The 17282-nt window shown below is 42.7% G+C and overlaps 1 non-coding gene across 1 annotated transcript; it reads left to right on the forward strand.

Moving 5' to 3' along the window:
- The first annotated feature begins 2506 nt into the window (after positions 1–2506).
- Positions 2507–2610, forward strand: LOC130958322 (small nucleolar RNA R71). The gene has a single exon (XR_009077450.1). It is a non-coding gene; the product is annotated as a small nucleolar RNA R71 (small nucleolar RNA).
- The last annotated feature ends 14672 nt before the right edge of the window (positions 2611–17282 follow it).

A 17282-nucleotide genomic window follows, 5' to 3' on the forward strand; every position in this document is an offset into this window, starting at 1 on the left:
GGGAGAGAGAGTAGGTTCGGCTATTTAGGGTGGGTTTGGGTGGGAAATAAATTTTGAAGGTAGGTGGATTTATAGGGAAGAGTGGATGGATGTGAGTGGTGAAGGGGTGATTGGGAAGAGAGATTGAGGAGATTGGTGAAGGGTTTTAGGGAAGAGTGTTTATGGGGAAGAGAGGATGAATGTTGAGAAGATGGGAGAATATGGTAGGTGGGGATCCTGTGGGGTCCACAGATCCTGAGATGATCCTGTGGGGTCCACAGATCCTGAGATGATCCTGTGGGGTCCACAGATCCTGAGGTGTCAAGAATTTACATCCCTGCACCAATTAGGCATGTAAAATGCCTTTCCATGCAATTCTGGCGTTTAAACGCTGAAGTGATGCATGTTCTGGGTGTTCAACGCCCATGTGCAGCATGTTTCTGGCGTTGAACGCCAATTCCATGCTTGTTTTTGGCGTTCAGCGCCAGCTCTCCTCAGGGTGCATTCCTGGCATTTAAACACTGGGATGTTGCTTGTTTCTGGCGTTCAATGCCAGATCCATGCTCTGTTCTGGCATTGAACGCCAGCCAGATGCTCCTTACTGGCGTTTAAACGCCAGTAAGTCCTTCCTCCAGGGTGTGATTTTTCTTCTGCTGTTTTTTATTTTGTTTTTAATTTTTGTATTTATTTTGTGACTCCACATGATCATGAACCTAATAAAACATAAAAGATCAACAAAATAAAAATAAAATTAGATAAATAAAAATTGGGTTGCCTCCTAATAAACGCTTCTTTAATGTCAATTGCTTGACAGTGGGCTCTCATGGAGCCTCACAGGTGATCAGGTCAATGTTGTATAGTCCCAACTCCAAACTTAGAGTTTGGTTGTGGGGATTCAACACCAAACTTAGAGTTTGGTTGTGGCCTCCCAACACCAAACTTAGCGTTTGACTGTGGGGACTCTGTTTGACTCTGTACTGAGAGAAGCTCTGCATGCTTACTCTCCCTTGTTACAGAAGGATAGCCGTGTGCCTTAAACACAAGGTAGTCCCCATTCAATTGAAGGACTAATTCTCCTCTGTTAACATCTATCACAGCTTCTACTGTGGCTAGGAAAGGTCTTCCAAGGATGATGCATTCATCTTCCTCCTTTCTAGTGTCTGAGATTATGAAATCAGCAGGGATGTAAAGGCCTTTAACCTTTACTAACACGTCCTCTACTAATCCATAAGCTTGTCTTACTGACTTGCCTGCCAATTGTAATGAGAATAAGGCAGGTTGTACCTCAATGATCCCCAACTACTTCATTATAGAGAGTGGCATAAGATTTATGCCTGACCTTAGGTCACACAAAGCTTTCTCAAAGGTCATGGTGCCTATGGTACAGGGTATTAAAAATTTCACAGGATCTTGTTTCTTTTGAGGTAAAGTTTGCTGAACCCATGTATCAAGTTCACTAATGAGCAAGGTAGGTTCACCTTCCCAAGTCTCATTACCAAATAACTTGGCATTCAGCTTCATGATGGCTCCTAGATATTGAGCAACTTGCTCTCCAGTTACATCTTCATCCTCTTCAGAGAACGAATAATCTTCAGAGCTCATGAATGGCAGAAAGAGATTTAATGGAATCTCTATGGTCTCTATATGAGCCTCAGATTCCTTTAGGTCCTCAATAGGGAACTCCTCCTTACTTGAGAGACGTCCCATGAGGTCGTCCTCATTGGGATTCACGTCCTCCCCCTCTTCCTTGTATTCGGCCACATTGACTATGTCAATGGCCTTACACTCTCTCTTAGGATTCTATTCAATATTGCTTGGGAGAGTACTGGGAGGTGTTTCAGTGACCTTCTTGCTTAGCTGACCCACTTGTGCCTCTAGATTTCTGATGGAGGACCTTGTTTCATTTATGAAACTTAAAGTGGCCTTAGACAGATCAGAGACTAAATTTGCTAAGTTAGAGGTATTTTGTTCATAATTCTCTGTCTGTTGCTGAGAAGATGATGGATAAGGCTTGATATTACTGAGCCTATTTCTTCCACCATTATTAAAGCCTTGTTGAGGCTTTTGTTGATCCTTCCATGAGAAATTTAGATGATTTCACTATGACAAATTATAGGTGTTTCTACAAGGTTCACCCATATAATTTACCTCTGCCATTGCAGGGTTTTCAGGATCATAAGCTTCTTCTTCAGAAGAAGCCTCTTTAGTGCTGTTGGATGTATTTTGCCATCCATTCAGACTTTGAGAAATCATGTTGACTTGTTGAGTCAACACTTTGTTCTGAGCCAATATGGCATTCAGAGCATCAATTTCAAGAACTCCCTTCCTCTGAGGCGTCCCATTATTCACGGAATTCCTCTCAGAAGTATACATGAATTGGTTATTTGCAACCATGTCAATAAGTTCCTAAGCTTCTGCAGGCGTTTTCTTTAGGTGAATGGATCCACCTACAGAGTGGTCCAATGACATCTTGGAAAACTCAGATAGACCATAATAGAATATATCTAATATGGTCCACTCTGAAAACATGTCAGAAGGACACTTTTTGGTCATCTGCTTGTATCTTTCCCAAGCTTCATAGAGGGATTCACCATTTTTTTGCTTGAAGGTCTAAACATCCACTCTAAGCTTGCTCAGCTTTTGAGGAGGAAAGAATTTATCCAAGAAGGCCGTGACCAGCTTATCCCAGGAGTCCAGGCTATCTTTAGGTTGTGAGTCCAACCATGTTCTAGCTCTGTCTCTTACAGCAAAAGGGAAAAGCATGAGCCTGTAGACTTCAGGATCTACTCCATTCGTCTTAACAGTCTCACAAATCTGCAAGAACTCAGTTAAAAACTGGTAAGGATCTTCAGATGGAAGCCCATGCAACTTGCAGTTCTGTTGTATTAGAGCAACTAATTGAGGTTTCAGCTCAAAATTGTTTGCTCCAATGGCAGGAATTGAGATGCTTCTTCCATCAAACTTTGACGTGGGTTTAGTAAAATCACCAGGCATCCTCCTTGCATTATTGTTGTTGGGTTCGGCTGCCATCTCCTTCTCTTGTTCAAAAATTTCAGAAAGGTTGACTCTGGATTGTTGTAATTTAGCTTCTCTTAGTTTTCTCTTCAGAGTCCTTTCAGGTTCTGGATCAGCTTCAACAAGAGTGCCTTTTTCCTTGTTCCTGCTCATATGAAAGAGAAGAGGACAGAAAAAAGGAGAGGAATCCTCTTTGTCACAGTAAAGAGGTTTCTTATTATTGGTAGAAGAAAAAGGGAACAAATAAAGGAAAATCCAAACACAAGGGTAAGGATAGGGGCAGTGATTTGAGATGAAGAGAGGTGAAGAGAAATGTTAGTAAATAAATAAATAAATAGAAGAAGATGAGAGAGAATTCGAAAATTAATTTTGAAAAGGAGTTAATGATTTTCGAAAACTAAAGGTGAGATAGAATTAAAATCAAAATTTAAATCAATTAGCTAAAAAAGTATTTTTTTGAAAAAGAGGGAGGTATTTTCAAAAATTAGAGAGGGAAAAGTAGTTAGGTGGTTTTGAAAAAGATAAGAAACAAACAAAAATTCAAATAGTTAGTTGAAAAAGATATTAAAATCAAGTTTGAAAAGCTAAGAAGATAAGAAGTTAGATAAGATATTTTGAAATCAAATTTTTGAAAAAGATATGATAAAAAGATATGATTAAAAAGATATGGTTGAAAAAGATTTAATTTTTAAAATTAAATTTGATTACTTGACTAACAAGAAACTAAAAGATATGATTCTAGAATTTAAAGATTGAACCTTTCTTAACAAGAAAGTAACAACTTCAAATTTTTGAATCAATCACATTAATTGTTGGTAAAGTTTTCAAAATTTTGAAATAAAGATAAGAAAAATATTTTGAAAATAAATTTTTAAAAATTTCTAAAATTAAAAAAAATTGAAAAAGATTTGATTTTTGAAAAAGATTTTGAAAAGATAAGATTTTTAAATTTGAAAATTTGACTTGACTTGTAAGAAACAGTTAATTTTAAAAATTTTTGACTAAGTCAACTCAAATTTTCGAAAATTATGAGATAATTAAGGAAAATATATTTTTTTTATTTTTGAATTTTTAATGAGGAGAGAGAAAACAAATTTTAAAACGTCATAATTTTGTTTTTCTCTTTTATTTTTGGATCAAAACAAGGAATGCATGCAAGGACACTATGAATGTCAAGATGAACACCAAGAACACTTTGAAGATTATGATGAACATCAAGAACATATTTTTGAAAAATTTTTGATGCAAAGAAAACATGCAAGACACCAAACTTAGAAATCTTTAATGCTTAGAAAATATGAATGCAAAGATGCACATGAAATACAACAAAAGACACAAAACAAGAAAACATCAAGATCAAACAAGAAGACTTACCAAGAACAACTTGAAGATCATGAAGAATACTATGAATGCATGAATTTTCGAAAAATAATGCTTAAATTTTAAAAACATGCAATTGACACCAAACTTAAAAATTGACTCAATACTCAAACAAGAAACACAAAATATTTTTGGTTCTTAGGATTTTATGATTTTTTTTTTGAAAATTATTCTTTTGAAAAACGAAAATAAAGAAATTTTTTTTTTAAAATTTTTGAAGCCTTTTTGAAAAGAAAATTACCTAATCTGAGCAACAACATGAACCGTCAGTTGTCCATACTCGAACAATCCCCGGCAACGGTGCCAAAAACTTGATAGGCGAAATTGTGATCATCAACAATGGCTCCAAAGACTTGGTACTCTCAAACATGAATCACACTTTGTCACAACTCCGCACAACTAACTAGCAAGTGTACTGGGTCGTCCAAGTAATAAACCTTACGTGAGTAAGGGTCAATCCCACAGAGATTGTTGGTATGAAGCAAGCTATGGTCATCTTGTAAATCCCAGTCAGGCGGATTTAACTATATTAAGAGATTATTGGATTTTCGCATAATAATAAATAATAAACAGAAAATAAAGATAAAGTTACTCATGTAATTCAATGGTGGCAATTTCAGATAAGTGCATGGAGGTGCTGTGTTCCTTCTGAATCTCTGATTTCCTACTGCTTTCATCCAATCCTTCTTACTCCTTTCCATGGTAAGCTGTATGTAGGGCATCACCGTTGTCAATGGCTACATCCCATCCTCTCAGTGAAAATGGTCCAAATGCTCTGTCACAGCAAGGCTAATCATCTGTCGGTTCTCGATCATGTTGGAATAGAATCCCTTGATTCTTTTGCGTTTGTCATCATGCCTAGCAATCGCGAGTTTGAAGCTCGTCACAGTCATTCAATCCCGGAATCCTATCGGAATACCACAGATAAGGTTAGACTTTCCGGATTCCCATGAATGCTGCCATCCATTCTAGCATATACCACAAAGATTCTGATTAAGGAATCCAAGAGATATGCGCCCGGTCTAAGGTAGAACGGAAGTGGTTGTCAGTCACGCGTTCATAGGTGAGAATGATGATGAGTGTCACAGATCATCACATTCATCATGTTGAAGTTCAACGAATATCTTAGAATAGGAATAGCTGAATTGAATAGAAAATAGTAGTAATTGCATTAAAACATGAGGTACAGCAGAGCTCCACACCCTTAATCTATGGTGTGTAGAAACTCCACCGTTGAAAATACATAAGTGATGATGGTCCAGGCATGGCCGAATGGCCAGCCCCCAAAGTATGATGTGAATTCGAAAATAAAGGAGAAGGACCCGATATGTGGTCAAAAGACTACTAGTACAATAGTAAAATGCCCTATTTATACTAGACTATCTACTAGGGTTTACAAAAGTAAGTAATTGATGCATAAATCCACTTCCGGGGCCCACTTGGTGTATGCTTGGGCTGAACCTGATCTATCCACGAGCTGAGGCTTCTCTTGGAGTTGAACGCCAAGTTGTAACATATTTCGGGCGTTCAACTCTGGTTCGTGACGTGTTTCTGGCGTTTGACTCTAGAATGCATCATGAAACTGGTGTTGAGCGCCAGTTTACGTCGTCTAATCTTGAACAAAGTATAGACTATTATATATTGCTGAAAAGCTCTGGATGTTTACTTTTCAACTCCGTTGAGAGCGCGCCATTTAGAGTTCTGTAGCTCCAGAAAATCCATTTCGAGTGCAGGGAGGTCAGATTCCAACAACATCAGCAGTCCTTTGTCAGCCTCCTATCAGAGTTTTGCTCAGGTCCCTCATTTTTAGCCAGAAAATACCTGCAATCACAGAAAAACACACAAACTCATAGTAAAGTCCAGAAATGTGAATTTATCATAAAAACTAATGAAAACATCCCTAAAAGTAACTAGATCATACTAAAAACTACCTAAAAATAATGCCAAAAAGCGTATAAATTATCCGCTCATCAAACTTCTCCCTCCACACCTCAAATATGCTTACCTTGAAGACAAGCAGAAGTTTCCAGTTATCATTGCACGAGACCTCACTTCTCAACAGGAAGAGCAATTACTTAGTGTGCTTAGGAGGCACAAGAAAGCAATTGGGTGGAGTTTGGCAGACATAGTAGGTATCAACCCTCACGTTTGTAAGCACAGAATCTTTTTAGAAGAAGGAGCAAGACCTGTTCGTCAACCCCAAAGAAGACTGAACCCCACTATCTTAGAGGTTGTCAAGAAGGAAGTGACCAGACTACTAGAGGCAGATATTATCTACCCCATTTCAGATAGTGAATGGGTGAGCCCAGTACAAGTGGTACCCAAGAAGTCTGGAGTCACTACAGTAAAGAATGAGCATGGAGAGCTCATAGCTACCAGTGTTCAGAACGCCTGGAGGGTCTGCATTGATTACAGGCGTCTCAATCAAGCCACTCGTAAGGATCACTATCCTCTTCCATTCATTGATCAAATGATGGATCGCTTGTCAGGTAAATCACATTATTGGCTTTTAGATGGTTATACAGGATATTTCCAGATTCATATAGATCCTGAGGATCAAGAAAAGACTACTTTTACCTGTCCTTTTGGGACCTATGCTTACAAAAGAATGCCTTTTGGCTTGTGCAATGCACCAGCTACTTTCCAAAGGTGCATGATGAATCTTTTCTCTGATCTTACCGAGGATTGTATGGAAGTTTTTATGGATGATTTCAGCATTTATGGTGTTTCTTTTAGCCTTTGCTTGGATAGTCTATCTAGAGTATTAGATAGATGTGTCAGTACAAACCTTGTATTGAATTTCAAAAAATGTCATTTTATGGTTAAACAAGGTATTGTACTAGGACATGTTGTGTCTAATACTGGCATTTCTGTAGATCCAGCAAAAGTGGATGTTATTTCCAGTTTGCCTTACCCCTCCTCTATGAGGAAAGTCCGTTCTTTCCTTAGACATGCAGGTTTTTACCGAAGATTCATTAAGGACTTTAGTAAGGTAGCACTTCCCCTATCCAGACTACTGCAGAAGGATATTGAATTCGAGTTCAGTGAGGACTGCAAACAAGCGTTTGATAAACTAAAAACCGCCCTAACTCAAGCTCCAATTGTGAGAGGATCGGACTGGAGCCAGCCTTTCAAAATCATGTGCGATGCTTCCAACCATGCAGTAGGAGCAACGCTGGCTCAGCGTGAAGGTAAGGATCCTTTTGTTATTGCTTATGCGTCTAAAACTTTAGACGCTGCTCAGTCCAATTACACTACTACTGAGAAAGAGCTTCTTGCTATTGTTTTTGCTCTGGATAAATTCCAAGCCTATTTACTTGGTACGAAGGTAGTAGTGTACTCAGACCACGCAGCTCTAAAGTATTTATTAGCTAAAAAGGAATCCAAACCAAGGCTTATACGTTGGATACTGCTATTACAAGAATTTGATTTAGAAATAAAGGATAGGAGTGGTAACCAGAATCTAGTGGCAGACCACTTGAGTCGCCTTGAGCATATTAAAGATGACTCTACTCCTATAGCTAATAATTTTCCATTTGATAACCTACAAGCAGTATCTGAGGTAATCCCTTGGTATGCACCTGTGGCTAATTATCTAGTTAGCCGTACTTTTCCTCCAAACTTTACCAAGCATCAAAGAGACAAGCTGTAAAGCAAGTCTAAATATTATATATGGGATGACCCATATTTATGGAGATGTGGCGCTGACCAGGTATTTAGAAGGTGTGTGCCTTAATCAGAATTTCAGTCCATTTTAGAGGCCTGTCACTCATCTGAGAGTGAAGGACATTTTGGCCCTCAAAGAACAGCTAGAAAAATCTTAGATTGTGGATTCTGGTGGCCCACTCTTTTTAAAGACGCTGTTGAATTTTGTAAATCTTGTTCCCCATGCCAAAAGTTTGGTAATATATCCCAGAGGGATGAAATGCCTCAACAAATTATGCTTTTCTGTTAAATTTTTTATGTTTGGGGCATTGACTTCATGGGTCCATTTCCAAATTCTAATGGCCACCTCTATATACTCTTAACTGTAGATTATGTTCTTAAATGGGTGGAAGCAATTCCTACCCGTACTGATGATACTAACACTGTTGTTTCCTTTGTGAGAAACCACATTATTTGTCGCTTTGGATCACCACGAGCAATCGTGAGCGATCAAGGCACCCATTTCTATAACAGGAGACTAACAGGATTACTGATGAAGCATGGGATCATTCATAAAGTTGCGACTGCCTACCATCCTCAGACTAATGGGCAAGCCGAGGTGTCAAACAGAGAGATAAAGCATATCTTGCAGAAGATAGTGAAACCTCATAGAAGAGACTGGAGCACCAGGCTACAAGATGCACTCTTGGCATACAGAACAGCGTACAAGACACCCATTGGGATGAGCACTTTTCGCTTAGTTTATGGAAAAGCTTGTCATCTTCCAGTTGAAGTAGAGCACAAAGCTTTTTGGGCAGTAAAGGAGTGCAACATGGGAACTGAGAGAGCCGGAGCTGAACGGAAGTTGCAACTACTAGAACTGGAAAGCCTTCACCTAGAAGCTTATGAGAACTCAAGACAATACAAGGAGAAGATGAAGGCTATACATGATCAGCACATCAAGAGGAAAGAATTCCAACCTAGAGATTTAGTCCTCCTTTACAAATCTCGACTGAGGCACATGCCAGGCAAGTTGAGATCAAGATGGGAAGGTCCATATAGAGTAGAGAAAGTCGAACCGAAAGTTATGCTAGAGTAGTGCTGGCTTGACGCTGAACGCCCAATTCTTTTCACGCGGATGCAGGGCTCATGCGTCCGTGTCATAGCCTTTTAATGACCACCCACGCGATCGCATGACCCACGTGATCGCGTGACCCTAGACTTGGCAAAAATAATTTCGAACAGAGAGTTGTGTGAGTGCGAGGCTACCCTCGCGCCAGTAGCATCAAACGGGTCACGCGACCGCGTGACCGACGCGACCGCGTCAATCAGTATAAGCGCAAGTCGCGCGACCGCGTGCCCCACGCGGCCGCGTCACCTGCACCGCACAGCGCCCCTGATTTGCCAACTATCTTATCTTTCTTTTCTCCAAATCCTATTTTCTCTTCTTCCTCCTTCCTTCTCACTCACTCTCTATCTCTCTCTTTCTATCTCTCCCTCTCACCCCCATCAACAAGATTTCCTTTTCTTCTTCTCCCCTTACTTTTTTATTATTCTTCTTAATTTTATATGTTATTTTATTTTTTTCTCTTTTCCTATTACTTTTACTATCCATATTTTCTTCCCCTTTTCTTTTCTTCTTTCTTTTAATTGGTGTTGGAATTTATTTGGGTCATTGTTTTGCTTATGAATTGTTAAAAAAATATTGTTTGACAATTATATATTCCTTTTAGGGTTGCTTGCATGTTCAATCTAATACTTTCCATACCTTAGTTATCATGCATGCTATGTGTTTGGGAAAAAGCCCGTATGGCATCATGCACTTTTCTACATTTTTCTATTCTACTATTCAATGCTTGCTTTTCACAAATTCCCTTTACTATTTTATTAATTGAATTTAATTGTCAATACAAACGTGATAGTTTGTTACGAAGTGATGCTTGATCTATGCTACTCATGCCCTTGCCGGCATGCCAATAAACATCTTGCATATACTTACCCTCTAATGCACTTATTTTATTCCCTTTGATGAATTTTTCACATGTTGTCATGACCATGTGTTCCGTTCATTCATCTTTACCGTGCATTGACTATCACTCACTCAACCCTCTTCCTTGCTCTATCTCTTTAAATTTAATTTACTTTCTCTTCCTGTTCGTACCCTGACCGAGCTCCTCATACTCGGCCAATCCACGAAAGGTCCGACCTCATCCAAAGGCCCACGCCTAAAGGTCGGACCTCGGACATCATAGCAAGGAAGGCCCATCAAAAGGAACGCAGCCCAAAACCTAAAGGCCGAAATAAGCCTAGAAGAGGCGGTTCCGCAAAGATAGAGATAAAACTCCCAAAAGATAAGATAAGATAAGAATATCTTATCCAGGGAAGATCACGGCCAACTACTATAAATACACTGGAAGCACCCAGGTATAACACATTCTATATTCTACATATATCTGCTTGGACCCATGCTAACTTAAGCATCGGAGTGTCATTGCAGGTACAACCCCCAGCCGCTCAGTACATCAAGCTCGGGCCACGGAACCCCCACCTCGGGTCTTGCCAGACGACCGAGCTACACGTTTCAGGTAACCCTCGGAACATTGGCGCCGTTGCCGGGGACCTGGAAGTTATCCCTCTACCATGGCGGACGACCCTCACAACAATGACCACGCTGCCTCTGAACAAGAGGAAGAAATCGACACTGGAGAACGTCCGGATAGCCCTCTATCACCACGCACTCCAGGAGGAAACAAACAGAATCGCCCAAAGACATCACTCCCAAACAAAGATCCGCAAGATCCCGAAAAAGAAGAAAGCTCGGAAATTCTAGAAGCAGTCCGGGCACAACAAAACCGACTGAAACAACTCGAAGAGGACATAAAGAGGCAGAAGGAAACTGAACAAGATCTGAGAAGGGAGGCTCGCAAGCGCAGAGAATTAGAAGAAAAACTACGGAAAATAGAGGCCAACCTGAAAGATCGGACAGGACGCGGCACCACCCCCGAAGACAGCCATGATCCCTTCACACAAGAGATCATGAAGGAGAAGGTACCGCGAAACTTCAAACCACCCGATATGGATCTCTACGACGGCACCACCGATCCAAATCACCACCTCAGCAACTTCAGAAGTAGAATGTACCTGGTCGACGCCTCCGACGCCATTCGATGCAAAGCCTTCCCCCACTCTCACCAAGACAGCCATGAAGTAGTTCGACAACCTGCCACCAAGATCAATCACCAGCTTCGAAGACCTGACCAAAAAGTTCCTAACAAGGTTCTCTATTCAAAGGACAAGACAAAACATGCCCCCAGTCTACTCGGGATCAAACAAGGTAACCAAGAAACCCTACGAGAATACATGGAGCGATTCAACAAAGCCTGCCTGGACATACAACACTTACCCACTGAAGCAGCCATCATGGGACTAGCAAACGGCCTAAAAGAGGGACCGTTTAGCCAATCCCTATCCAAACGATACCCGACCTCCCTATACGAGGTGCAGGAGCGGGCAGAAAATATATCAACATGGAAGAAACCTCCCAGCTAAGAGACTCTTCTAGGAAGGAATCAACCTACCCACTCCGAGATCGAGATCGGGAACAGAAGAAGAAAGAAGAACCCAACTCGGACAAGCCACGGAAGTACCACAACTACACCCCCCTCCGAGTCTCCCTGGTAGACATCTACAGAGAAGTGTGCCACACCGAAAGGATTCCCCCGCCTCGACCTCTAAAACATAAGAGAGCGGGGAGAGATCGGTCCGAGTACTGTGAATATCACAAACTCTACGGCCATCCTACTAACGACTGCTACGACCTAAAAAATGTTATAGAAAAGCTAGCCAGAGAAGGAAAAATCGACAGATACATAGCAGAAAAAGGAGAAGAGACCAGGAAGAGAAGGCGGGGAGATAACGAAGGTCGGGCCGAACAAATCCCTCGGACCCCCGAAAGGCACGTTCACATGATAAATGGAGGTTTTGCAGCAGGAGGAACATCCAGGTCCTCGCGAAAAAGACACCTCAAAGAAGTCTATCACGTCCGAGAAGACAGTCCCCTACCCGAGTTACCTACTATCTCATTTACCCGAGAAGATGCTCAAGGGATAATACCCGGGCACGACGATCCAATGGTAATCACCATTATCCTAGCAAACGCCAACTTACACCGAACCCTGATTGACCAGGGAAGCTCAGCAGATATCCTGTTCAAAACGGCCTTCGACAAGCTCGGACTTGAAGAAAAAGAGCTAAAAGACTATCCCACCGACCTATTTGGGCTAGGGGACACCCCGATCCATCCCTTAGGATACATCTCGCTACACACTACCTTTGGAAGAGGCGAGCAATCTAAAACGTTGAGCATCGACTACATTGTAGTCGACGTCACTTCAGCATACAACGCCCTCATCGGGCGACCAACCCTAAACAGACTAGCAGCTATAGTCTCAACCCCACACCTCTGTATGAAATTCCCTACCACAAAGGGAATAGCTACCCTAAAAGGCGACCAAAAACTAGCGCGGCGATGCTACAACGAAAGCCTGAGCCTAAAAGGGAAAGAGATCAACACAATAGAACTCGGACGAGTTCAAGCCCGAGAAGATCTTCGGCCGCAACCAGAGGGAAAAACCGAAAAAGTCCAGATTGGGAACACACCTGAAAAAATAACAAACATAGGAGCAAACCTCGAAGCAGGCCTAAAGGAGGGACTCATAACCCTCTTAAAGGAGAACTCCGACCTCTTCGCCTGGAAAGCCTCCGACATGCCAGGCATAAGCCCCGACCTAATGTGCCATAAGCTATCAGTATACCCGGGATCCAGACCGGTCCAACAAAGACGCCGGAAGCTCGGACCCGAGCGTATGCAAGCAATAGAAGAACAGGTACAAGCACTGCTAGATGCAGGGTTCATTAGGGAAGTAAAATACCCCTATGGCTCGCAAACGTAGTCCTGGTAAAAAAGCCTAACGGAAAATGGAGGATGTGCGTCGATTACACGGATCTCAACAAAGCCTGCCCCAAAGACCCATATCCACTGCCAAACATCGACGCCTTAGTAGATGCAGCCTCAGGCTACAGATATCTCTCCTTCATGGACGCATACTCGGGATACAACCAAATCCCGATGTACGGACCCGACCAAGAAAGACCTCGTTCATAACCCCAAGGGCAAACTACTGCTACGTAGTAATGCCCTTCGGGCTGAAGAACGCAGGGGCAACATACCAGAGGCTAATGACAAAGTGTTCTCAGAGCACATCGGACTACAGCTGGAGGTGTACGTGGACGACATGCTGGTAAAGACACAAGAAGACGGAAACTTGCTGACCGACCTCACCAGCATCTTCGGCACCCTCAGAAAACACAACATGAGACTTAACCCGACAAAGTGCACCTTCGCCGCAGAAGCCGGAAAGTTCTTAGGCTTCATGCTGACTCAAAGAGGCATCGAAGCGAACCCGGACAAATGCCAAGCAATACTCAATATGAAGAGCCCGACGTGTGTCAAAGAAGTACAGCAGCTAAACGGAAGGCTAGCCGCCCTATCAAGATTCTTGGCAGGATCAGCGATAAAATCACTACCTCTCTACTCGCTCCTAAAGAAAGGGAAACCCTTCTCATGGACCCCGGAGTGCGAAAAAGCCTTCCAAGAATTCAAGGAATTCCTCGGGCAGCCACCAATCCTAACCCGACCTTTAAAAGGAGAAGAACTCGTACTATACCTCTCGGTTGGAAGTCGAGCAGTCGCTTCAGCGTTAATACGAGAAAATGACCAAGGACAACGCCCCATATACTTTGTAAGCAAAGCACTACAAGGGGCCGAATTAAACTATCAGAAGATAGAAAAATTCGCCTACGCCCTAGTGTTCACAGCTCGGAGGCTCCGTCCCTACTTCCAAGCCCACACCATCAAAGTCCGGACAAACCAAACCATGAGACACATCCTGCAAAAAACAGACCTGGCAGGACGAATACTACAATGGGCGGTGGAACTGTCCGAGTTCGACCTCCACTATGAAGCCCGGACTGCCATAAAATCTCAGTATCTAGCCGACTTCATCGCAGAATACACTGAAACCCCTGGAACCCCACTCTCATGGAACCTGTATGTCGACGGGTCCTCAAACAAAACAGGAAGCGGAGCCGGGGTTATACTCGAAAGCGACCAAGGAACGCGGATAGAACTATCCCTAAAGTTCGAGTTTCAGGCTTCAAACAACCAAGCCGAATACGAGGCCCTACTAGCCGGTCTAAAGCTAGCTGAAGAGGTCGGAGCCCAGAAAATCACGATCTTCAGCGACTCCCAGGTCGTCACATCACAAGTAAATGGAAGCTACCAGGCCAAAGACCCAACTATGAAGAAATACCTGGACCAGACACAGGCACAGTTACGCCACTTTTCAGAAATACAGATCCAGCACATACCTCGGGAACAAAACGCCCGAGCAGACGCCCTCTCAAAACTCGCCAGCACCAAGCCCGGAGGCAATAACAGAAGTCTCCTCCAGGAAACCTTACAATCCCCCTCCGTGCTAAGAGGGGAAGAAACGCTAAATATATCCAGCCAACAGCAAGAATGGATGACCCCCATACTCAACTACCTAAAGTCGGGAACTCTTCCCGCCGAAAGAAAGGAAGCTAAAGACTCACGAAAGACGCCCAGAATTATACGCTAATTCACGACGTATTGTACAGAAGAGGATTCTCAAATCCCCTCCTTAGGTGCGTCCCGACCTCAGAAACAAAGAACGTCCTCGAGGAAGTCCACGGAGGCATGTGTGGGAACCATCTCGAAGCTCGGGCATTATCCAAAAAAGTAGTCCGAGCCGGGTTCTACTGGCCGACCTTACAAAGAGACGCTACGGAATTTGTGAAAATATGCCCCCCCTGCCAAAAACACGCCAATTTTCACAAGGCACCACCCGAAGACCTTATCAGCATCACCGCACCATGGCCCTTCGCAAAATGGGGACTTGACCTACTCGGCCCATTCCCCCAAGGACCGGGGCAAGTCAAATACCTCATAGTAGGGGTCGACTACTTCACAAAGTGGATCGAAGCTGAACCCTTAGCCACCATTACGGCTCAGAAAAGTCGCAAATTCCTATACAAAAACATTGTCACGAGGTTCGGAGTCCCCTACTCCATCACAACAGACAATGGAACACAGTTCACAGACACAAGTTTTCAGAACTTGGTGGCCGAACTGAAAATCAAACAGCAATTCACCTCAGTCGAACACCCACAAGCCAATGGACAAGCAGAGGCTGCAAATAAAGTTATCTTGGCCGGGTTAAAACGGAGACTCCAAGAAGCCAAAGGGGCATGGGCCGAAGAGCTTCCCCAGGTGCTATGGGCATATCGGACAACTCCACACTCTACAACGAGAGAATCACCATTTCGACTAGCCTACGGGATGGAGGCAATGATTCCTATCGAAATAGAGGAAGGATCGCCTAGAACCATCTTCTACAACGAAAAAGGGAACCCGCAGGCACAAAGGGAAGAACTCGACCTCCTCCCCGAGGTCCGAGAAAGAGCCCGAATCCAGGAAGAAGCCTTAAAACGGCGAACGGCGCTCAGGTACAATCGGAAAGTAATAAAGCGAAGCTTCTCCATTCACGACCTAATTCTAATCCGAAATGACATCGGAACACAAAAGTCGGGAGAAGGAAAGCTAGCCGCAAATTGGAAAGGGCCCTACAAGGTTACAGAAGTCTTAGGAACAGGCTATTACAAAGTATCCGACCTAGAAGGCAATGAGCTGCCCAGGGCCTGGCACGCCTGTAATCTAAGACGGTACTACAGCTAGAAAAACTTAACCCGAGGTGTACTCTTTTTCCCTACAAGGGTTTTTTAATGAGACACCCGGTTAAGTAAGACACCCGACCTAGTCAAGGGTAAACACTCTGTAAATATTCTTTCTTTTTTAATACTAATCAAATTTTTTATATTTTCCTCATGATGAAACAAATCCTAGAAAGTACCCCGCCAAGGCGCATTAATTTATGCTCGACAAAACGCAAAAAATCATTTGCCAAAAGGCCACACAAGGTCGGCAAAGATAAAGCGACGAGGTTCAAATTAATGTGAGAAGTTATAAAGTAACTCTGAAAAGGCTCAAAAAGCCAAAAAGAGATTACAAAAATAACTTAAAAAGGGCCGACCAAACGATAAAGTCGGACCCGACAAAGAGGAGGTACTCAAGCGCCCGAGGTCCGAGAAAAAACTCGGATCCAAGAAAGAAGCCTTGAAACAGCGAGAACCAAGATTTCGAAAAACGCTTACTAAAAAGTTGCTTTACAAAAACAACTAAAAAGTTCAAGCGAAAGAACGAAATCAAAGGCAAAAAGTTTCCAGCGCTAGCTAAAAAGTTGTTATCCAAAAACAACTAAAAAGCATAAAAGCGAAACAAAAAGTCAAAACGCGAACAAAGGCAAAAAGTTTCCAGCGCTAGCTAAAAAGTTGTTATCCAAAAAACAACTAAAAAGCATAAAAGCGGAACAAAAGGCCAAAACGCGAATAAAGGCAAAAAGTTCCAAGCGCTAGCTAAAAAAGTTGTTACCCCAAAAACAACTAAAAAGCATAAAAGCGAAACAAAGATCAAAAGCCCGAGCAAGGGTAAAACAAAAAGTTCAAAAGCGCTAGCTAAAAAGTTGTTATCCCAAAAGCAACTAAAAAGCATAAAAGCGGAACAAAAAGTCAAAACAAAAACGCCGCATAATAAGCTAAAAAGTTACTACAAGTAGCTAAAGTAGAAAGGCGTCCAAAGTATTCACAGAAACCATCCAAAAAACAAAAGAGCCCACAGGCCGGGCAAAAAACCAAAATAAATGACTACAGAGGATTAAGCTCCTTTCCGGTCTCCACATCGGTAGAAGGCTGTGGAGGAAGAACCATAGAAATCGGGACAGCCTTGACAGCACCATCATCTCGAGTTGAACCCTCCACACCAGAACTATCCCCGGCCAAATGAGAAATCGGGTTCGCAACTGGAACATCGGAGTCGGACACCGGAACTCTAGGGTCGGACATCGGAGCCTCATCATCGTTGGGAGCAGGAACAATCTTTCCCTCCACCACAACGTTATCCGTACTAAATAAACTCAGATCCAGGTCGGGAGCAAGAACCCGGACCTGATCCTTCAAATTTGCAAACATAGCATCCATACCCTTGGCCACATGACCTTCCAGCTCATAAAGTCATCCTGAGCAGATTGCAACCTCTCCTTCGTCTCCACAAGCTCGGCATATACCCG

This window comes from Arachis stenosperma, chromosome 10 (genome assembly GCF_014773155.1).
Source record: "Arachis stenosperma cultivar V10309 chromosome 10, arast.V10309.gnm1.PFL2, whole genome shotgun sequence".
Taxonomy (NCBI): Eukaryota; Viridiplantae; Streptophyta; class Magnoliopsida; order Fabales; family Fabaceae; genus Arachis; species Arachis stenosperma.